At 41.2% G+C, this 24469-nt stretch overlaps 1 long non-coding RNA gene across 5 annotated transcripts in view; it reads left to right on the top strand.

Moving 5' to 3' along the window:
- LOC144321947 (uncharacterized) overlaps window positions 1-24469 on the top strand; it is a 242919-nt gene that overhangs the window by 77679 nt on the left and 140771 nt on the right. For 2 of the 5 annotated variants that reach the window (XR_013387490.1, XR_013387493.1), the window contains exons 3-4: window positions 17545-17625; window positions 18615-18689. This is a non-coding gene — a long non-coding RNA (uncharacterized LOC144321947). Of the gene's footprint in view, window positions 1-9106; window positions 9291-14067; window positions 15498-17544; window positions 17626-17656; window positions 18524-18614; window positions 18690-24469 lie in introns of those variants that run through there. The other 3 variants (XR_013387491.1, XR_013387492.1, XR_013387494.1) reach the window with 3 other exon arrangements.

The following is a 24469-nucleotide window of genomic DNA, read 5'->3' as shown; positions in this document are numbered from 1 at the left end:
GTTTGGTGTTTCCACTGGCCTTACCTATACTTTGACTTGCTCACTGTTCTTTTAATATGGTACCCCTGTGGGTGCTGTCAAAACTGTAGGAGTGTAAGCCCACAGTGAAGATCCACAGTGTTACACTGGATCTGTTGGTTTGGTTCTAGTAAGTGGAAACTGACTAAAGATGGCCATGTCAAATTATTATATTGGCTCATTTGACATAACAGAAATGCCAATGCAAAATTCTTTTATCATTTTGACTAAAAGGCCACAGTATTTCAAGCCCTAGGTGGGTGTCAGAGATGGTCTGCCAGTCACCCCGCAGGCATGGATGCTTGCAAGCACTTTGTCTTTCTCTCTCTCTCAGATGCCTGGATTTTATGTGATAATACTCTTTAGATTAAGTCCTGCCTTTCACATTTTTGCATTGTCATTTAAATTTTTCATTACATATTTAAGTGTTCCAAGGATATAATTTCCATTGTTTGGTAAATATTAACACCTAAAACAAACTTTAAGATGATCCAACATATATGAATTCTGTAGTGATTTGATTCCCACTATTATCTTTTTTAAAAAGTCATAGGGGATCCCTGAAAAAGGGGATCCCTAAAAAATCATAGGGGATCCCATCCCACTGGCTCAGTGGTTGAGCATCTGCCTTTGGCCCAGGACATGGTCCCGGAGACCTCGGATCAAGTCCCACGTCAGGCTCCCTGCATGGAGCCTGCTTCTCCCTCTGCCTGTGTCTCTGCCTCTCTCTCTGTGTCTCTCATGAATAAATAAATAAAATCTTAAAAACACAATTCACAAAGAAACTTTTTGTAATAGAAAGAAATCTTGCATCATTTCTTTTTGTGTTAGCAATTGTATTTCTATTGGTCTTCCTTCAACAGAAATGTATTCTAATGTAATATATTATGTTTGATTTAAAAAAATTTTTTAAAATTTATTTATGATAGTCACACAGAGAGAGAGATAGAGGCAGAGACATAGGCAGAGGGAGAAGCAGGCTCCATGCACCGGGAGCCCGATGTGGGATTCAATCCCGGGTCTCCAGGATCGCGCCCTGGGCCAAAGGCAGGCGCCAAACTGCTGCGCCACCCAGGGATCCCAGTGTATTATGTTTGAAAGTCTTTCACCTCACCCTACTTTTCTAGCACAAAAACAACTATATATATTTAAATTTTAAAAGTTTTCCTACCACCTTAAAGCTTTAAAGTGTGAATATTTTTCTTCTAGATTCACTTATAATTCTTCATATAGAGTAGATCAGAAAACATGCATTTATTAAGAATTATGATCAATTATTATATGTAAAAGTAAAATTTTTATTGAAAATGCATTTAGTAGGAGATTGGTAAGATGACTTTTGCTTCAGACAGCATTCATCTTGTTTCTTTGTTCAGCTACCCAGTTTGGCCACTTGGGAAAATGGACCTACGTAAGACTGGCCATGTATTGGGAAAGGATCAAGGAGCAGTATGACTCAGGGATGGTCTGCAGAAAACCAGTGTTAGGAACATGTGCATAGAGAAGTTGAAGATCTATAATCAGCCTCACCCTCCTCAGGACATGTTACCCTTAGGGGTGTCCATAACCTACTTTGAAAGATCAGTGTCTTTCACTATGGGAAATGTGGCAGAGATATATTTCAGCAAAATACCACCCCCACTTTCAGGCTCTTCTTTTTGGAAAAGGGGTGGGGGTACCAGAGCAAGCCTTGGTCTACTCTGCAGATCAGGATGCCTACAATGGCTGAAAGAGCAAACTCATATATTTTTAACATGGAAAATATCTGCAAAGCAAGTTAAACATGATAGATGACCATTTCTTGGAGGAGAACCAAAATTCTCAGGTGTGGGGGAATTAGCATAACTCAGTGAATACTAAAACTGAACTTATTTTTAGAAATCTGTAGAGATTTGTTCTGATACAAAGCAACAGCATTATAATGAAGGGTAAAATAACCCCAGAAATCAGAAGATATTCTGAGGTCCAAATCAACAAAATATCAGAACAGATATCAAAGGGAAATCTAAAGCGATTTATCATAAAAGGCCGGAATACCGTCGGGGAAGGATCCTTCTCCCAATGTTAGCTGATATACAAGCCAAGTGGGTATGTCAATTGTAAGACAAATAATGGTCTTAATAGAATTGCACAGCCAAACTGCTTTGATGGAATTGGATCAAGGGAAAGCAAGAGAAGGAATGCATTTGTACAGGGTGAAGAATTGTCTTGGAATACATTGTCTCATGAAATTTGGCTTTCAAAATGGGCTCAATTTAATTTTAAGAATTAGCTATTTGAATTGAAAATAAGCCCTCAGAACCCTAAGAGGAATAATGATAGCACTGGGTTGAGATGCAGACAGTCTGGGGCTTTACTGAGATTTGGTGGCAAGCTTGGTTTGACCTGACCTTTCCTAGTTCCCTGGACAGGTCTGGTGTTCCTACTTGTGACTTTGACAGGTGCACATGCCAGACCACTGTGCCAGGCCTCTTCTGGCAGTTCTGAATCACAGGACATACTCCTTGGTAACTTTGCAACTGGGCAAACAATTATACAATAGCAAAGATCACCAATGACCTTCTGCTTTCACCTTGGTCTTTTGGCAGGTATGATATACTATTTTAATATAGAAAGTGTTACAGAGTGTGAGGTTCTGGACACTTCAGCGAAATTTTTTGTGGGCAAGTGCAAGAGTTTTTCCTCTGCTTTTATTTATGTTCTGGCTTTCTGATGATGAGATGAGGAGATGTAGATATCTGTTTATGTTAATTTATTTTCTGATATCTCTGGTGGCAGTGATTTTTTTTTTTATTATTCTGTCTCTAAGGAAGGTAATTGTTTTGAACCTCTGTTATTTTCTATCCTTGGGGGGGTCTCTGGTAATTGAAAAATGATGTCATTAGTACTTGGAAGGAGAAATAGGTTGTTATTTACAGTTAAAGGGATATACTTTAAAAAGTATCAGTGATATATTGTTCTATGAAGTTTTTAAACCAATATTATATGACAATATTTTAAAATTCAGAAGTTAAGTAAGGGAAAATGGGTTATATTTTCCTAATATTGTTGTATTTTGCAGAATCTGGTCTCTTTTTTTGGTAACACCGTAAATATTAATGAAAATTTCATTGATCCAAATAGTATTTACTGTTTGATTCCATGAATATTCTAGCCACATGCATGACATATATATAGTATCATCACATTTATACTCAAAGTCATTATGAAATTCATAGATATATGACCTGAACTACTCCCCTTAAAATTTTGCATATTCACACTGTCTTATCACCTTGAGCAATAGTTCAAAGAACATTTCTATTGCTCGTGTGATAGGTACAGATCTCAATCTCCAGATACCCAGAAAACCTAAAGGGAACAGGGAAAGGGGTGGTGAGGATGAGACAGCTTCATATTTAGCAAAATGCTTACTTGGGATTAGATGACCTTTCCTATAAATCAGAAGAAAAGTTGTCAGCTGGGCACTTTCTCATTTGCAGCATGTACAAGCAGCAGGAAAATGAGGCAAAGCATTCTTTGAAGCAAAACATTACATACGATGCAATTCATGCTCACCATTGTCTCTCTCCTCCTAGAAGCTATTAGTGAACATAAATCAGGTGAGGCCCCAGTACATCCTGCTCCTCCACGGGCACTTCCTATTAGTTGCATCTTTATTTTCCTACCTGAAGCACTCTTGCCCTTCCCAGCGACAGGAGGGAGATAAGGTGATCTTATGCTGAGTTGACTTTCTTGAACAATAACAAAAAAGGAATGTTTTGCAATACTAAAAACAGAAAGTGTCCGGTTCACATTATTCCAGAGGATGGTAGTGAGATGCTTTTAAGTTTTTCTGAACTGTGGAGTGATAGCACTCTGCTGTCCCCAGAAACTCTCCGTATTGGTTTGGAGCCATGGGAACCTTCTTGGTACACTTGGAAAGTCACACCAATCCTGGCCATCATTTTAGACTCATAGAAAAAAATATTAGCAATCCCAATGGCCACACGAGAAGTACCCCAACTGTTGGACTGCTTTCTTCATTCTTTGGGGGAAAAGAAGTTTTATAATTTAGTGCTTGTCTTCATGTGGCTCCCCCCATCTTTCTAACTTCTTTCTGCTGACATCAGACTTGCTGCTGCTTCTTCACCAGCCAGGTCATCTTTTTTCCCAGGTGATTCACTTATCATGCTCTTCTCCATACTAGCCCCTGGTTACACCTCCCTTTCTGCCCCACTTATCCCCACAGCTGTCCAAATTTCAGTGGGTGGCCCTTCACCCACTGCAGTGAGTGCCCAGGGCTGGTGTTTTCTCTCCAACCCACTAAGTCTCTGTCATGCTTACTCCTTTCCCAGTGTGACTCAGTTCAGGGTGTCTGGGAGAGAAGACACTCTTCAAGAGCCACAGGTGAATCTTACCTAAAGGGGATAATAATGAGATGTCACAATAATGGCCAAAATTAGATTGTTCACTTATCCACCTATGAGGTCCATTCTGTCTTGAAAATCATGTCCCTTGTGGGGACATGAACCCTTGTGGCCCCATTTCAGCAACCAACAGACAGAAGGAGCATTGGAACCACCCATTCTTTCTTATGACCCTTCATACCTAGGGCAGTCATCTTGCCTGTATTTAAAAAAAATTGTCGCCTTGCCTGTGTTTTTTTTTTTTTAATTTGTTTTATTTATTTATTTATGATAGTCACAGAGAGAGAGAGAGAGAGAGAGGCAGAGGGAGAAGCAGGCTCCATGCACCGGGAGCCCGACGTGGGATTCGATCCCGGGTCTCCAGGATCGCGCCCTGGGCCAAAGGCAGGCGCCAAACCGCTGCGCCACCCAGGGATCCCCTTGCCTGTGTTTTTAAAGAAAGTTAAACTCTGGTCTTGCTTCCTGGGAACTCTCATCCTATTCTTGTGGTTGTGGCAAAATAAGAGAGGGTTTTCAGGGACCCTGACTGCAGTCTGAATGGCCCCCTGGAGGTGGGGGGGCTGCACTGAGTATACACCAGTGGGTGGGCAGCAGGATAGCATGGTTGCTGTGCTGTAGGTAGAAATACTCAATCTCCTTCCAGTTCAGCAGCTGGTGGCAGGACCTCAGTGATTCCATTTGCTGTCTGGTTCCTCTTGTTTGTGGATAGGCTGTAGGACTTGAAGTTTCTGCACTGTGTGTTTTGGTGGAATTAACTTTATTGATTATATTTATCATGAATTCCCTTCTTAATAAGGAATTGACACAAACTTTTAATAGCGTTGGATTAGAGAGAATACCATAGCTAATACATGTTGAGGGCTTTTGCTGAACAGGCATTATCTCCTTTCCTCTTTGTGATGACAGGAGAGAAAGATGAGGTGCAGGGAGTGATTTTCCCCATGTCACTCAGCCATCAAGAAGTGGGGGCTGGGATCTATCCCTGTCAGCCTGACCCCACAGCCAGTGATCTCACCCGCTGGTGTCACTGGTGGATGGAACTAGTTTAGTCGCTTAATGTGTCAGGGCCAACATCTCTACCAGGCTCCCGAGCTTTCCCTTGGAGGTGGCTGCTATAGTTTCTGCTTTTCCTTTCTATTTTCAAGGGGAGAAGGATGAAGGAGGCTGGGATTTTTGAGATTTCCAGTTGGATCTCATCGTCTAGAGCTCTACCCCATGACATCTCCAGCTATAGAGGAAGCTGCAAGAGGGAGTGTGCAGCTTTTCAGGATTTGTAGTTGAACAAGTGAAAGGGCATGGTTTGGGCTTGGTTGGGCAGTGACACGATTGGTAGCATCTTCGATGTGACTGATTCTATAGAGGCCTCCCTGACTTGCTTTGAGATGAGTGCCAGGGAAAGGACACTCTCTCTCCCTGAACACTACTATTCCCTGTAGAAGGCTGAATTATGTCCCCCATACACATCCAGGCCCTAATCTCCTCAATCTGTCCTTGAATCTTTGTAGCCCTTATATGGCAAAGGGGACTGTGAAGATGTTATTAAGTTAAGGATCCTGAGATGGGGAGATTGCCTGGATTATCCATGTGGGACCTCAGTGGAATCACAGGCGTTCACCTGAGGTACAGCAGAGGAAGATTTGACTGGAAAGGCAGAGGTAATGTGATGACTAAAGCAAAACAATTTGCTCCTGGTTTTGAAGTCAGAAGAAGGGGTCATACACCAAAAAATGCAGCTCTAGTAGCTAGAAGAGGCCAGAAGCAGATTCTTCTTGGGGTTGGGTAGGGCAGGAGGCTGAGAGGAATGTGGCCTTGCTGACACTCTGATTTTTGATCCAGTGGAATTGATATTGAGATTCTGACCTCCAAATAATAAATGTGTGTTGTTTGAAGCTACCACGTTTGTGATAATTTGCTATAGTAGCCTGTGTGCATGTGTGCGTGTGTGAGAGAGACAGATAGATAGAGAAATAGTAGAAGGCAAGGCAGGGTGACAGAACTTACCACAACTGATGGAAGTTCTCTGCCCCGTGACATGGTGGCTTAATGCCTTTGTTCATGGCTATGGTCCTTAGTAATTAGAGCTGAGAAAATGGGGGGGGGGGAGGGGTTCCCATTAGATTCCATTAGGCACTTGATACTACATCTGTAATGGTGAGGTCTGAAATAATAGGGCCTGGAACTTTTTAAAAGGCAAGAACTTTCTTGTGTAAGCAGAAGGGATTGGTTATATAAGTCAGATTTCTATTTCTCACTTCCACCTGGACTCGGGTAAGGGGTCCATTTGACATCAGGGCAGTACTGTCATTATGTAGGCAGTTGTCAAAATGGAATTCTTTTCCCTGGTTTTTGCTGAGGTCCTAAGGACTGAGAAGAAAGCAATAGGAACCCCACATTTCAAACTGCATCCCACAGTCTCCCATGCAGGACTGGCAGAGGAAGTAGCTGAAAGCCAATTTTATAACCTTACCTGGAGGGCACCTAGGAGACAGGCTTTAGGAAAAAGACTGTGGGAGAGCAGTATTCTCTCCCTTCTTTGCTGCCCTCATCTCAGCCCGAGAGGGGCTTCGAGAAATCTGCTTGCAGATTTCCAACTCTCCTTGGGAGTTTGTAGGGGCTCCCAAGGGGCTGACCATTTCTGAGGAGGTGGCTCAGGCTGTGTGCCTGGCAGCAAAACACACACAGAAGGCTATGCCAGGAGCCATTTCACCCCCCTCCAGTGGCAGGACAGAAGGCATGAGTTTTCCTGTGGTGCATGTGAGTCTGTATTTGTGGTGGTGAATGGGAGCTGACCACAATGTGGGCAGGGAACCCATGTGCTCTGATGACACAGGAGAGTCTGCTGGGGGGTCTGCTGGGGCCCAGGGGCTGAGAGAGGCAGGATGGGCCTGCCACTGGAAAGTAGTATCACCCACATCTGGGGGCCTTGGTTAGAGATCACCAGAAGGGGGTTTCCGTGTTACCCTCCAACGACCTCAAGAGACAAAGAGCTGGGTTGATGTTGCCAAATGTTGGATCACAGAGGAACAGGCCATGCTTAGACTGTGTCCTTCCTCTAGTGCTTTTCCCCTTGGGCCCACTGCTGGACTCTGGAAATGTAAAGCTGGGAACTTGAGAGCTGGTCCAGCAGGCTTCCCCGACCTGACATTTATTTCTAGGCCTAAAGCAGTAACACAGTGGAGATGGAAAGGGACTCTAAATTAGGTTAAGAGTTTGGAGTGTTGTTTTTCATGTTTGAGTATGCATTTATTTCCCAACTGAAACCATTCTGCCTCAATCAAACTGAAAAAAATTGAGGGATCTTCCAGAGATTTCCTCCAAGAGATAGGTAAGAATGAGTGTGAAGATGAGGTTTGAATGGGTAGCATTCAAATGAATTAGTTGTTTTCTGCTTGTCCCTTGGGGCAGATGGCTCTTGCTGTCTGATTCCTGGTATATCAACACAGAGTCACTGGGTTGCTTTAGATCGAGTTCTGGATTATCTTTTAAAATGTACTTGGCCAGTGTGAGTAAAGGTGAAACCTTCATGCACGTTAGGGGCAATGCTTTAGCCTCAGCTACTTTAGGTAACTCCATAACAGGGGCCATTCAGAAAGGCTCCGCCCCCACCCCTTCCCCTACAGCTGGCTTAGTTCTTCCTTCTTTGCTGGAACACAGGCTCAAGGCCTGGAGCGCTCTGCCTCTGATCCCATTAATTTGTTCAAGGCTTTACTCCCTAACTATTACTTCTGTTCTGCAGTAGGCCTTAACCCCACCTTCCTCTAGTCATTGCCTTGAGTGTCCTTCGGATACAACAGCAAGGATTGAGGTGAGGGTTGGCAGTGGGTGGGGGTCCTAGTCAAAGCCACAGCCTGGGTGGCAGATGAGGTTCTGTTTCCACTGCTGTTATGGGGGCTTTTTGCTGAAATAAAGGGACGATATGGTGTGAAATTGAGAGGGTGGTCTGTGTACAAGGAGTGATGTGGATGCATCTCAGGAAAAGACTGACTCTTCTGTGATTTTTAGAGGAAAAAAAGATTGATTTAGTGAGTCATTTCTGAAATGCACTGAAACATGCATTCGTAGGCTCTGAGCTCTGTGATAGATTGATCTCAACTTAATGCAGTTCAACAATGCTTGTTGAAGCCATCACCGTTAAAAGGATACACTAGCAATGCTGAAAAGCTGAGGGTTGAATGGGTTTCAACTTTCCTCAGCACTGAGCCAGAAACTACTCATTTGTTTTCCTTTTGTGAGAATCACCTCATGCCATTCAGACAAGGTGACAACCATGCCTGAAGAAGCTCTGTTAAGCCAATTTACTTTGGGCGTGTGGTTGTAGTTTAGAGGAAAAGTTGTGAGTGAGGAGAAGTTGTTTCCCCAGCTCCATAGAGCTTTCCGAGAACCAAATAACCGAACTATTCTTTCAAAAGAGTCATGGGGTTAACTTGGTGTCTTTATTTCCCTTGCTGCCCCTCACATGCTGTGTGACCTTGGCAAGTCATTTAACCTGACAAGTCTTTGTTGGCTTCACATATAAATGGCAGAAGGCTCACTAAAGCTTTAGGCCATTTGAGCAACAATTCTAATTTCTTTTCTGTTGCTGGACAGTTGGTGTGTATACCTGGGTAGTTTTCACCTTAACTATGGCCTTGTGATGTCACAAATAAGCTTTGGTGACCGGTGGGTTCTTGTCTTGGTGTTTGAAGACCCACCAAGCTTTTACCACCTTGGTCATCCTGCTTTTCATTGCCCTGACTGGAACTGCATGCAGATTCCTCATTCAAAGAAATAGAGCTAAGAATATTTTCTTTTGGAGTTAAAAAGTAGATCCTGGAGAGGTGCTTGGCTGGCTCATTTGGTGGAGCATGAAACTCTTGATCTTAGGTTTGTGAGTTTGAGCCCCACATTGGGTGTAGAGATTACTTAAAAATAAAATACTGCAAAAAAAAATAGGTTCTAAAACAAACAAACAACCAAACAAAAAGATTCTGGATTTCTTATTTTTAAGTACGGAATATTGCAATATAGTATTGTCATATTTCTATTAATTCTTTAAAAGAATCATATAATCAGACTCAACTCATTATTCCTAGATTAAAATACCAAGGCTTTGTGTATTATTGGCTCTGTTTAATGGACCTTTGGTTGTTCTTAAACATTATTTTGGGTGTGGGTGGATAAGGGAGGTGGCTTTGCCTCCTTCTGCTAGGGATTATCACATGTGCCACGAGAGAGATAATACACGACTTCCATTCTAAAACTTGGACAAGAGAGTTGGAAATCACACATATGAACCAGAGTTTGATGATGTAGAGTGGAGGCTCCTCACCCATAAATATGATGCTCCAAGGTGTGGAGCACCCAGGTGAGGGCTGGTTGGTACATGAGCAGGTAGAGATGTTATTGATAAACTGTCTCACTATATATGGTAAATGGATTTGTTTGCAAAACCTAGGTTTCCTCTGTCACCCTACCCATTGACAGTATCTGGTCTTCTGGGTCAGTTCAGTCTAGGAATCTCTGCATTTTGAGTCTCCATGACCTTCTCTGTGTGTCCCAAATTACCCTATATGTCGTGAAGGGAGTTGTTATATCCCTGATTCCTTGTCCAGTTATCTGTCTTACCAAATTTCTGTAAGCCCCATGAAGGGTCATATCTATCTTGCTTACTATTGTTTTCCCAACAACTGGCATTTATTGATTGAAGTACTTATTGATTGAAAAAAATCAATGATAATTTAATAATCTGCAGTTCTTGAAAGACGACCTGAAAGTTTCCAGGAGAGTTTTAATGATTTTCTTCAACTTGGCCCCTCTGTAGTTATCTTCCCCTTCTCCCATCATAGATTGAATATATTTGGTGCTATTTGTTAATTCAGCAGAAAATGATTGTACATCTTCATTTCTGTGTATCAGGAGTGGTTCTGGGTTCTGAGTTTAAAGGGGTGAAGAAGAGACAGGAAGATCCTTGCTGCCCTAGAGAGCAAGAGGAGACAGAAACGAATTAAGCAAAGAGATAAACAAAGACATTTTATTTATTTATTTTGGGACATTTTAAATAGTTCTGTGTGCTTAAAAAATGGCAGCATGATGTTCTAGAGATTGGGTGGTGTGGGAAGTCCTGAGGAAAGGAATGTTTGACCCCTGAAAGATGGGGAAGAGCCAGCCATGTAAATGGCTGAGGAGTGGGATAGAGTGGAGGGGACATTTTAGGCATAGGCAAAGGTCCAGAGATATAGGGACAGGCTTGGAATATTTAAGAACTGGAGAGAAAGCCCAAGGGGCTTGGGAGGAAGTGAGTGAGAGTGAGTTCAATAATATGAAATTAGAGTAGGAGACAGAGGCCAGATCACTTAGGGCATTATAGGCCAAATGTAGCAGGAAACCAACTAGGTTATTTGGAGAGGGTTTTGATGTGTGCAGGATTTAGGAAAAGCAACAAAGGTTAGTATAGTACCCCGGGGCTGGTGAAAGGAGCAGAGCAAGGGGAGGCAGCAGCTCCTGACCGTGAACTGGCAGGGAGGAAGTCAACCACCACTTCGTTTTCCTCCATGTCCCAGAGCTCCCATGGATGCCTCCTCCTGGCCAAAGCCAACCAGAAGCAGGAAGGAGGGGAGCCCAATGAGGTAGCCAAAGAATGAGCCCCCCATGGTATAGACAAGAGTCCAGTTCACCTGCTGACAGATTCAGATTTTCCATGCATAAATGAAAGCCACTGCGGGATATTGACAAGGGGAGTGACATGGTCTGGTGTCTGTTTTGAAAACTTGACTGCAGCTGCTGTATGGAGACTAGACTGTCAGAGCAGAACTGAAGGTGGGATGCCCTGTTCAGGTACCCACGCTGTGGCCCATGGCTGACACCCCACCTTGTACACAGGAGGATTCAGTTACTGTAAATGACTCCTGACCCTCCCTGATGTGACAAAGCTGGTTGATCAGTTCAGGTCCACCCATAATGGTACATGCTGGGAGGCGCTGTGTGAAGTGATATGAGGGAGGTGGGACGGTAGTTGCACAGCTTTTTGGAAGACTGACCATGCACTATTTCTAGTTTGCAGTTTGGTCTGAAACTGGACATTTGGTTGACTAGCTCAAGGTGGTTCTCCCTCATGTCAAACTGCCCATGTGCTGTATGTTATTTAGTGAGGAGGGTTCTACGGTAATGCTCAGGAGAGTGTCATGGAGGAGGGGCTCACCTGGGAGGGGTCCTCTCCTCCAGTAGGGACTGTTTGCTGGGGTCTTTGCTCTTGTATCTCTTCATGGCATCATGATAATCCTGGATATTCCTGGAGTTTAGTCTCTCTAAATTGGACTTTAGTGAAGGAAAATGGTATCTGAAAGCAATTTTTTGGATAAAACATCATAATAGGTTGGCCATCCTGGGCAGAAAATTTATATTATGTGCATTTGCACATCTGTGTGTTTATAGGGAGCAGGGAGGGGAGAGGGAGTAGGAGGAATAGAGGAATAATAAATAAAAATTAAAAAAAAAAAGAATAGAGGAAGAAGAGAGAAAGTGTGAGGTTTTGACAATGGTGTGATGAGTTCAACTTACCTTTCAAAACTGTTGCGGAAAATGTTCTAAGGTGTGCCCTACCCAAACTGAGGATAATGGTAAAAATTTGTGAAATTTAAAAAGACAACACGCGTGTAAAACTTTCCTTTCCTTTTGTGTTATAGATGTTGGACTTACAGTCTGAAACACTGAGCTGCTATAGGTAGTTTGTGTTGCTATTTATAGTTCTGATTTTAAGTGAGAGTCACATTAAGAATCTATAGAAAGAGTGTTGTTGAGTCAAAAACCAACTTAACTTTTGACTCCAGCATAAGTCTTGGGCTATCTTCATGTGATTGGAGGCTTGAAGTTTGAATAGTCTATTTTTATTGTCACATAGGATTTTGATAACATGGTAAGTTACAGAAATAAAGTGGCTTTAGTTTTTCAGTTATCTCTAGAAGACATTTTTAAAGACAGGTTACAGTTTTCCAGATTGGAATTGCTAACGAATAAACCAAATGTTAATGATGGATAATATTTTAATACTCTGTTACAGGTATATTGATCTAAATTGTTCAAGAATCTTTGAATCGTTAGTTAGTATTCAAGGGATGGCTATCATGTAATGAGATGGCTTTTAACAAACTCATTAAAATGCATTCAATTGACAAAAAATAAATTGAATGTGGACTATTTGTAAGGCAAGTGAAGGAAACTAAAATGCATAAGGTATAGTTTCTGCCCCCAAGGAGCTTATGTATTGTGATAATTTTGTACTTAAATATAATCACCTTGGGAAAGTATCACTTTTTTCAATGAGATCACTCCTGCTAAATGTCTAGCAACTCTTTTGGAATTATCTTCAGAGTTGATTTAATACATTTGCACATGTGCAGGCACATGCATGTACGCGCAAACATGCACACACACTCGGGTACACACAATGACAATCTCTTTTCTTTAGAATAAGGTTCAAAAAATATGGCCTGCATCAAATCCAGCCTACTACTTACTTGTTTGGTAGGGCTCCAGAGCTAAGAATGGTTTTTACATTTTTAAATGGTTGACAAAAAAATCAAAAGAAAAATAATATATCAGGACACATAAAAATTACACGAAATTCACATTCTGCTGTTCATAAATAATGTTGTGTTGGAACACAGCAATGTTCATTCATTTGCATACTATGGCTGCTTTTATGCTATAATGGCAGAGGTGAGTAGTTTTGACAGAGACCATATGACCCTCAAAGCCTAAAATATTTGCTCTGTGGTCTTTTGCAGAATCATATTTTTAGGATAATATCTAATTTTTTTTAAAGATTCATCAATTAGATCCTCTACCTTGTTTCAAAGATCTGACTCTGAATTATGCTTTCACTTTTTCCCAATCTTCAAAAGACTTTTTCTCAGAGGTAAACGATTTCACATCACTTTATGAACATTCAGGAGAATCTTGTTCAGATTTTGAAGTTATCCCCAAAAAGTTTTCAAATTCTGTGAGCAATGGTCACATTGTTACTACACCGAAGAGGGTATGTCCCTGAGTCTGTTAGGATCTGAGGAATATGGAGAGGAAAAGCCCCGCCCCCCCCTCCCCCCCAGTAGTCCTCCAAGAAGGCCTCAAAGAGAAACAAAACAGTGTTTGGGTACAGCAGAAACATGAGTCCACTCTCTTTGCACAAGTGTATCTCTGCCTCTCTCTTGTGTTCACTGTGACACTCTCCTGCTGAAGCTATTGACTGCCATCTTTGTCTCCTAATATTTCCTGCCTCCATGGCCTCTCTTTACTGATGGCTTCCATTGTCTCATTGCTTTGGCTTCTTATCCATGGGTCTCTTATATCCCTCCTTCTTGGTGTCTCACATTCAGACATTCTAGGAAGGAGGATCTTATTGGATCTGTCAGTCACTACCCAGTGAAGTATACCTTTGATACACAGAGTGCTTGACCTAGGTCCCTTCCAGTTACTGGGACAGTCATCCCTGTTGAGCAGGTAGAAAAAGCAGGCCTGATCAGTGACCTGTTAGCCCCATTCAGAAAATGTTTGTTCTTAGTCATCTGTTGATCTATTGGTCCTTAATATTCACTGGTATATGGATGTCCAGACATAGGGACAGTGCTCAAACTATTGGTGTCCTCCCCATTATTGAACTCAATAGCCAGTGGATATCAACTTGGTGAATCTATATGGTGGAGAAATGCTAGCTACGGATTAATCACTGGGAGCAGACTGAAATATTCCAAGAGGAAAACAAACACGGATGTTACCAGACATTTCAGATAAGTTGAAAGGAGAATGAGTCATGCTGAGATAAGTTTGAAATACTCAGTAATGGCCAACCTGTGATCCTTCAACTGGGGGCCCAGTGTAGCATAACCCAAGCCTATTTATGTATCTGAAATTTTATGTCTCTGTAACAAAAATTTGATTTTTAGTAAGTTCATTGGAATTTGCAGAGGTCCTCACTTGAGATCAAGAAATTTGAACCTTTAAAATAAACCATCTGTTCTCTCAAACTCCAGACCTGTTTACTGTCTTCTGGACCCATCTCTTCCTCCATCTGTTGTCATTGTTACTTGTACCTTTTCTCTCACTATCTTATTTAACCATTTTATATAGAGTCAAAATAAACCAGAGGGTAATAGATCACTCATCTAGAAACAGTTTGCATTGTTCCAGACAAGGGTCAAGGACACACAGAAATAAGAGTGATCTCAGCCCTTTAGAGATGCACCCAATGACTGTGCACAGGTAAAAATCCCTCATTATTTATTTCTCTGTGATAGTCACATCTGCCTTTCTGGAACATCCAGGGAACTCTACTGGCGTAGATGGGATTCCCTCTGGAGAATTTAGCTCTTTTTAATGCCACGTTGACCTTGTCTACCTAGAACTTGAATCTCCTGCTCTGAGAAACATAGGAGGTAAAAGTGGTGGCCATAAATACTGTGACCTTGGTACTATCTCAGGACCAAGTAGCTGTGACTAGATAACTTGGATAGTAATAAAGGTGGATACCCACCAGGATTACTTGCATATTAGCAATTGAGGATTAAAATGCTTCTTAGGGTTGTAGCAGAGGCAGATATGTACATTTTGGGAAGAGTGAGGGAAGAGGTTCTTTATACATTCCTTATGAATTTTTTTTCTTGAGAGCGAGAGAACACAAGCAGGGAGGGGCAGAGGGAAAAAGAGAGAGAGAGAATCTTAGCAGGCTTCACACTTAGTGCAGAGTCTGATGTGGGGCTTGATCTCACAACCCTGAGATCATGACCTGACATGAAATCAAGAATCAGATGCTTAACCAACTGAGCCATGCAGGCTTCTATAAAATATTTTTAGTATATAACTGTTATCATTTTCTTTTTAATGTTCTCCCTGCAAATGATCTTACCTTTGCCACCAAATGGCCTGAGCTATCTCAAACACATGAGTAAACTTTGAGTAGCTATCACTTTCTACTACACCAGTTCATTACCACCCAATTGCTCCTGTTCATGAGGGAATAAAAACAACAACAACAAAAAAAAAAACTAGACACCACACCGTTATCCCCCTGGCCATACCTGCTTTGGAGCATGGTAGAAGGCAAGTGCTGTGGTAAAGCTGGATGCCTGGCATGTAACACAGCTTAACAGCATGATGAGTGAAGTTAATTAACCTACCCAGCTAAGAGGCAGAAGCAAGAAGCACATTTCAGAGCTCCAGAGCATCAGGAGAATTTTAGAGGGAGTAAGATATTTTGAAATTATACAGTGATCTCTATTAAAGTGATAACAGCTGGTACCAACTTGACAAATCAAGGGATTTTATAAGAAAGACAAACTGCACACTTCCTGCGAAATTCAGCCAGACTAATAATATCAGGAATTATAGCAGAAGCACTTGCTGCTGTCAAGTCAACACACAGTCTCATTGACCTTTTATAAATGGATGAAAATAAGTTTATCAAAAACCAGCAAAATATATTGAAAAGTAGGCTGGAGGTGAATGGTGGGAATTCTGAGAAATTTTACTGAACCAGCCAATTGGCAATAATTAAAAACGGCCTTCTCACTTGAGAAACCAGGGACGAATGTGGCCAGCCATTGGTAGGTAAGCTTGCACATTCCTTGGAGGGCCCTTTATTACTTGCATTTGCCTTTTTTTTTTGGAAGTGTGTTTCTCCTGTGGGCTTTAATGATAATGCCTATGAACCCAAACTTCATGACTGAGAAATGTTCTTTGGCCTTGGCAATAGCGTTCAACTTTGCTTAGGTGTTTGTTTTCTGCCAATGCCATGGCCCTCATGATGCCCTGAGGTATCTGTCTTGCCACCCAAGGCAGCATCTGAGCAGTACGCTTCCATTTCCTTGAACATTATCTCTTAACTACTTTTCACCAAAATGAACCTTTTTGAGGATATTACGCCATAGTTAAAAAAATCTTTCTAGCAATTTTGTCAGTAGAGTCTGGTTTAGTCCTTGCTGCTTGCCTTTACATGTCAAGAACACACACTGGGCCAGTCTTTCACTGGTTTTGAATAGTTCTTTAATTTGTGATCACTTGACTTTTCCTCTCCCCATCCTCACCCAAAAATAACAATTTAATTAGGTCTGCTGGCATGAAATCCATTTCTCAGTTATGAGCATGAGCCCACTTCTTCACCTGAGCACAGAGCTTGCAGAATCTCCCTAGTGATCCCACCCCCCAGGAAGACTCCACTCCAAGGGCAATGGGGCCAAGCCCTGCAGAGGAAATGCGATGTGGATAGCCCCATCTTTCTCTGTGGCTCAGTAACAAGGCTCATTATTTACAGTGTCCTCTCTGCTCACTGGCTCTGTTAGCATTTTTCTTTTCAATTTGGATCCTGGCCTGCATTGTGCCCCTCTCATGAAGCACGTGCCATTACGATTTTAAAATAATGGGAAGAACGCTATGGCACCACTTGCTTGGTGATATGACTCTCAAACTGTCTACAGATTGCCGAGTAAGTGAAATGTTTTGACAGAGAGAAATATGTGTTGTCAACATTGCTTTATCCATGGTTGAGAAGGGAAATTGAAACTGTAGTTCAGCAGAGTTCAGATGTTGATGACTAGAATGATCTCCTCAAAACAAATGACTATAGACCATTTTGTTTTCCTTTATGCCTCATTCTTCTCTAATGAAATGCCCAATTAAAAGCAGAGCGTATGTGCTTTAAAAAAAGGCTTAGGGAGGATTCTGGGAAATATCTGTGACAGGAGCCATCCTTCATCACTGAAGAAAATTATAGCACCATTGTGAAGAAACAGTCTGTGTTGTGACCTGCAGTGTCTTGTGTAGAGATTTTAAAGGAGACTCGGAATAAGTGTAACCTTTTAAAGATGGAAGATTGTGTGTGTATTTGTGTGTGTGTGTGTGTGTGTGTGTGTGTGAGAGAGAGAGAGAGAGAGAGAGAGAGAGAGAGAGACGGGGGGTAAGGGGAGAGATGTGAATTATTCGTGATATATCAAACAACTGACACTGGCTAGAAGTAGGGAAAAAAAATCCCCAGTAGAGTGATATGTTTAGGACAACTTGCGAATTTATCTCTGGGATTAAGTGGAATGTGGAACTGTACAGCTGTGTGTTGTCTCCTTGCAAAATGAGTTTCTCTCTGTTTCCCTGGCAGGCGTGTTCTTGTTAAGAGCTTGTTCAGAGTGGGAACACTGGTAGCTCCCGGAGCCCTGCTGACCATTATCTTCGCATTCAGGTCTGCATTGTGGAAGCAGCTCTCTATTTTTTCACTTAGAGAACATTCCTGATAAGAGAAAATGTTGACAACTTAGCCTTTTTTGAGAATCACTAAGGAAACATTTCTTCTTGTCAGTCTCCTTTCGTAGACTGGGCAGGAGAAAGAAAAGGGGATATTGCTTTGGAGAATAACCTTGACTTTCAAAAGGCATTTAACAACCAGTATTTTCTTGAGCACCTACCATGTGCAGAAGTGTATACGCTAGTCATTGCAGATTGTAAAAAGATGAATGAAGCTGAATTCATGTTTTTTTTTAATTAAAAAATTTTTTTGAATTCCTGTTTTTAAGTAGCTTAGGGCATTCTTATTTAAAAAACTAATTGCCTAATTGGAAAGACTATAAAATGGATACAGAAAAAGTAATAAGGAAATTTATATGGGTTGAAATTCCTGTGGCTCACGCTGAGGGTTCTGAAATAGGCAGACCTGTTTGAACAAGGACTCTACTACCTATTCCCTGTGACATTGGTTGGACAGTATACCTTAAGCTAAGTGTCCATTTTTTCTCCCTTGTTAAATGAGATAATGATATCTACCTTGCAGGGTTTTTGGGATGAGTAAATGAGATACCAGAAATACAGTGTCTAGTGTCTAGTGCAGTGCCTGGCACAGATGAGTTCACTTGGAATGTCAACTTTCTTCCCTCTGATTTCATGCCATGCTCATCCCCTGGCAGTCAAATTGATGCCCATCACAAATCTGCCCTAAACTCCACAAGTGATTTACTTGCATTATGATGACGTTTTCAACTGTGTCATAGCTCTGGAAAATAAAGAAGTCCAACACAGGGCAGGGTAAGCAGATAATAGTGAGGATGGTTTTCTGAACACCAACTTTCCAAGGTTTTTAAGGCCAAGTGAGTCTTGTCCTCATCAAATAATGGTCACACAGGGGAGGTGTGGTAGACATACATCCTTCCACTAATATCCTGATATTTCTCTCTCCAGGAATATGGCAGCATTATACACCTCTTTCCTCTTGGAAATTAGGTATTCCAGGTGGTTTGCTGTGGACAGTGACATGTGAGTAGAAGTGACCAGTGTCACTTCCAGGAGAAAGCTTTAGAAGATTCCATTCTTACTGCCACCATTAGTTGGGGCTTTTGTCAGTCTAGGTTCATGAGATACTACAGTGAGCAGGATCTCTCTGATAATTCATGTTAAAAATAGAACATGAGTAAGAAGCTAACTTTTGTTGCCTTGCACCCCTGGGATGTTGGGCTTGTTTGTTCATAGGCTGCTTAGACTAAGGAAGTTGCACACAGATTCTGGTAATGCTGCATTTGCTCCAAACATTTCAGTGCTTCCTCTGGTGGAACTGCTTTCAGGGACAGTATATGACAACGCCAGTCTCTGTGTAAAACCATATTTGCTCTCTGCCCATGGTCGTATCGCCCGGCTTCATCCTCCACTTTATTCATTAGAGTTGACTGATGGTAGCTGCTGCCAAGGAGATATTGGACACCACCGAGTGAGTGGAATGAATGAGCCTTCAGAAGCAGTGGTGAACAAAGACTGGGATGAGAGTGCACCTTATGGAGGCAGTTCACCCATGGTGCAGGCAGTGAGAAGGGGTTTGATTATAGAAAATGTAAAAATAAAAGAACTAAGAGTGTGTTTTTTACTGTCACTGAAAATGTGCAATTTTAAACAATGTTAGGGACAAGTACTCCTCTCTTTTGTGCTCCCACTTTCTCTTTTTGTTAAGCACCTGCTCAAAAGCAATTACAAAGAAACTTCAAAACTTGTGAGCCACAGAAATGTAATTGGAACATGTTGCCCCCCGCTACAGAGTGTTTTGAAAGAGATAATATTCTTTTGGGATATTTATCTAAAAAGAAAAAGAAAAGTCATTTCATTGCCATTTGTTTACAAATTTGGATGTTTATGAATTTGTATTAGTCATGTGCATTTGTCTAAATCCTACTTTTTGTATTATAAGATCTGTGAGGGTAGAGCTGGGCCTCATTCATTCTTAGGTGTCCATAGGGTCTGACCAGTGCTGAACACCTAATTGGGCCCCTACATATGATGAATGACTCAAGCTATGTTAGCAGAAAAACAGCATTTTCCTTTTTTTTTTTTTTTTTAATCACTCACACATGCAAGAATCGGGCAGGCTTTGGCCCACTCCTTTGAGGATATTCCTGTTATTGATGCTGAGAAATTTCTGGAGCCTGCTCTTTGGAGAGAGATATGCTCCAGCTGCTGGAGCTAACAAAGATCCAAGACTGCTCCTTACACACACATGAGACATTGCACACACCCACCTATGAAGAAAAATCAGGAGAGATGACTCCTCTGTGTCCATACACACACCCGGGATTGCTTTTCATGAGTATCACTGTTTTTTGATGTTCTTTCCATACCCTGTTATTCACATTCAATGAAGATTAAGAAGTATGGGGGAGAAGAAAAAGATTTTGATTTGTCTTAGGAAACAGACTCCTAAGTGAGTCTTTAGTGCAGTTGGATTCTATAGGAGCTAAGAAGGGAAGCAGGTTGGAGAGAAGCTTGAATCTTGGCTGGTAACTCCAGGCTTCAGTTTTGGAAAGTGTGAATGAATATAACACTGGTAAAGATAGTGGTTAGGATCAGCCTACAATAATCAATAATTGTCAACTTGTCCTGGATCCCAGTCAGAGCAAGCTTGGCCTTGGGGAGAAATATTATTCTCTTTCACTCTCATTGTTTCACAGACAAGTTGTGATCATGGAAGTGGGGCTTCGGGGAAGCTTGGGTGTGAGAAGGAGACGTTTTACCATTTGGCATGCCCACCTTCTGGTTTTTCTGGGTGGGAGTCTAATACTGAAGGGAACATGTGTAGCCACTGTCATGTTTGGAGCCTATCCCATTGTCCAAGGGACCTTCCAGATGGCCTTGGGTAGACCATCTTGTGAACTCAAACAGGCTGGGTGGATAGCATCTGGAACTGTTCCAGGTTCTGGGATAATGAAATGGGGAAAAGACAGACAACCCAGGTATTTTAATTTCTGATTTTTCCAGAAAAGTGTATGGTCATTTTGAGTTCCTGGGATGGTATGATAGAACATTAAGAAGCTGAAAATATGCAAATTTCTCTGCTGCAAGCTCTATTCTTTGGGTTTTGCCATTAAGAATATAGTTGACTGACATGTAAATGCTTCTGCACTTGTAGGATTGACATGAGATCAAAATGAAAGAGGTGGCCCAATATTTGGCTTTGTTTTTCCTCCCTGAGAAAAAAAATTCCTGGACTTTTTTCACTGTCCTGTCTGGAAAGAACAAACTGAGTGGGCAACCCAGATCTGACACTGAGTGAAGCAACAATATCTGGCAGGATGTCTGAGTGTTTTTTTTTTTTTTTTTAATCTTGCTTTAGGAGATGTTGTGTGTGTATTTTTCTTAGATTTTTAATAATATTCTTTGGTGTGTAAATGAATTTAGAAGCAATAATTTTCTTTACAGGAAGTCTTTGGGTAAATAAATTACAACATGATCTCATTTGTTCCTGCCCGTTTGCCATTTGTTATTCAGACAATAAAAAAAGATACAACTCCAAGCAGGACCTTGGGCAAGTCACTTAACAATTTTAAGCCTGTCATCTATAAAATGTCAGAGTTGAACTCTACAACTTCTGAGGTCCCTGCTAGCCCTAGAAGCCTGTGCTCTGGATACAGGCAGCGAGACAGCCATCCCAGAAGCTAGACGTGCATCCCCCACATCGTTCCCTTTCTATAGTTTACATGTTCCTTGGTGGCTCAGTAATACCATTTCATAGAGGTAGACCTTCAAATAGTATTTTCTCTTCTAGCTCAAAAGCAACATTTTAGACTCTGCAAGAAATATTCTGTATAGAATGAAACAATTAAAAACTTCATGGAAACATTATTTTTAGCTCTGTGAGTTATTTCACAAACTTACTCCTTTTGTCTCTTTTTTGTCACAGGATTTAGGCAGCTTATTTCTCTGGCTTTCATCAAGTATCTTTTTTCCCTCCTGTTCAAAATAAGCTCTGTTTCCTTTTTCCTGGCCAGATGAAAGCCTGTATACCCTACTCTTCCTCATGTCAACCCAACTATGGTGGATTCAGGATTCAGGGTTCACGTCATTCCAGATTGTCAATTTCAAAGGATAGTTCAGAGACAGGGGGATGAAAAACAAGCTGCAATTTTCCTCTTCAGATCTCTCCAACACACACTGTCTGTGTATTATTTCAGAAAACCCATTGAAAAGTACACTGTTTCCTTCCCTGACTCGGCACCAAATCAAGAAGTGGCACATAATGTATTGGTGTGTTTATTATGCATCATTTTGCTGCTGACACCAGGGCCATCAAATATTGGGAAATTTACAGCCAGGGAGGTCCAGCCATCATGCCTTGAAGTGAAGGACAAAGTATTCTGTTATTCATCTCCAGTTCTGGCCCTTTATGGTCAGACAGTGAGCAATATACTTATCAAAGTCAAAATAACCTTCACTTTAGAAAACACACTTGTCTTTAATTACTAGAATCAGAATGCATAAACAGCTTCTGTCTTGATAATAGAAGGAAGGCTGAATTGATGTGAGTTTTGAGTATTTCCTGATTTGCCAATGACACTGTGTTCAATTAAGTTTTAATTCACAAATTATGTGTCTGTTATACTAGAGAAGTGGAAAAACTTTTGGAGTTAAAAATATTTATACAGTCTGAATACATATCATGCATATGGCATGTATGGTAATTATGGTATGTATATACATACTTTTTATATGCATATTTGTTATGCATTGTTTTCTTTTCTGTTGAAACTAAGGCCAGGAGATCTACTTCTCTGCCTTGCCCAGAGCAGCTTAGAGTCTGAATACTGGAGGCAGAAGAATATGAATTTGAATCTCTGACTACCTCTATGCCATAGGCATAGGCTCCATTTACTCTTCTGTGACATGGTGGTAAAAATAATAGTATGTACTGTATGGAGGTACTATTTGAAGGTGGGTTTTTTTATTTAAAAAAATTTTTTTATTGGAGTTCAATTTGCCAACATGCAGTATAACACCCAGTGCTCATCCTGTCAAGTGCCCAACTCAGTGCCCATCACCCAGTCACCCCAAACCCCTGCCTACCTCCCTTTCTACTACCCTTTGTTCGTTTCCCAGAGTTAGGAGTCTCTCATGTTCTCTCACCCTCTGTGATATTTCCTACTCGTTTTCTCTCCTTTCCCCTTTAATCCCTTTCACTATTTTTTTATATCCCCCAAATGAATGAGACCATATAATGTTTGTCCTTCTCTGATTGACTTATTTCACTCAGCATAATACCCTCCAGTTCTAGCTACCTTGAAGCAAATGGTGGGTATTTGTCCTTTCTAATGGCCGAGTAATATGCCATTGTATACATGGACCACATCTTTATCCATTCATCTTTCAGTGGACACTGAGGCTCCTTCCACAGTTTGGCTATTCTGGACATTGCTGCTATAAACATCGGGGTGTAGGTGTCCTGGCATTTGACTGCATCTGTATCTTTGGGGTAAATCCCTATGTTGTAGGGTAGCCTCTATGTTTAACTCTTTGAGGAATCTCCACACAGTTTTCTAGAGTGGCTGTACCAGTTCACATTCCCATCAACGGTGCAAGAGGGTTCCCCTTTCTCTACATCCTCTCCAACATTTGTTGTTTCCTGTCTTGTTAATTTTCCCCATTCTCACTGGCATGAGGTGGTATCTCATTGTGGTTTTGATTTGTATTTCCCTGATGCCAAGTGATGCAGAGCATTTTCTCATGTGCTTGTTGGCCATGTCTATGTCTTCTTTGGTGAAATTTCTGTTCATGTATTCTGCCCAATCCATGACTGGATTGTTTCTTTACTGTTGAGTTTAATAAATTCTTTATAGATCTTGGATACTAGCCCTTTATTTGATATGTCATTTGCAAATATCTTCTCCCATTGGGTAGGTTGTCTTTTAGTTTTTTGATTGTTTCTTTTGCTGTGCAGAAGCTTTTTATCTTAAGTCCCAATAGTTCATTTTTGCTTTTGTTTCCCTTGCCTTCATAGATATATCTTGCAAGAAGTTGCTGTGGCCAAGTTCAAAAAGGGTGTTGCCTGTGTTCTCCTCTAGGGTTCTGATGGATTCTTGTCTCACATTTAGATCTTTCAACCATTTTTAGTATATCTTTGTGTCTGGTGTAAGAGAATGGTCTAGTTTCATTCTTCTGCACATGGCTATTCAATTTTCCCAGCACCATTTATTGAAGAGACTGTCCTTTTTCCAGTGGATAGTCTTTCCTGCTTTGTCAAACATTAGGTGACCATAGAGTTGGGGGCCCATTTCTGGGATCTCTGTTCTGTTCCATTGATCTCCATGTCTGGTTTTGTGACAGTACCACACTGTCTTAATGATCACAGCTTTGTAATACAGCTTGAAATCCAGCATTGTGATGTCTCCAGCATTGGTTTTCTTTTTCAATATTCCCCTGGCTTTTTGGGTTTTCTTCTGATTCCATACAAATTTTAAGATGATTTGTTCCAAATCTGTGAAGAAAGTCCATGGTATTTTGATAGGGATTGCATTGAATGTGTAAATTGCCCTGGGTAGCATAGACATTTTCACAATATTAATTCTTCTAATCCATGAGCATGGAATGTTTTTCCATCTCTTTGTGTCTTTCTCAATTTCTTTCAGATGTGTTCTGTAGTTTTTAGGGCATAGATCCTTTACCTCTTTGGTTAGGTTTATTCCTAGGTATCTTATGCTTTTGGGTACAATTGTAAATGGGATTGATTCCTTAATTTCTCTTTCTTCACTCTCAGTGTATAGAAATGCCACTGACTTCTGGGC

Source organism: Canis aureus, chromosome 10, assembly GCF_053574225.1.
Source record: "Canis aureus isolate CA01 chromosome 10, VMU_Caureus_v.1.0, whole genome shotgun sequence".
In the NCBI taxonomy this organism is placed as follows: domain Eukaryota; kingdom Metazoa; phylum Chordata; class Mammalia; order Carnivora; family Canidae; genus Canis; species Canis aureus.
The sequence above is the reverse complement of the archived record's forward strand: the minus strand, read 5'-3'. Positions and strand labels throughout refer to the sequence as shown.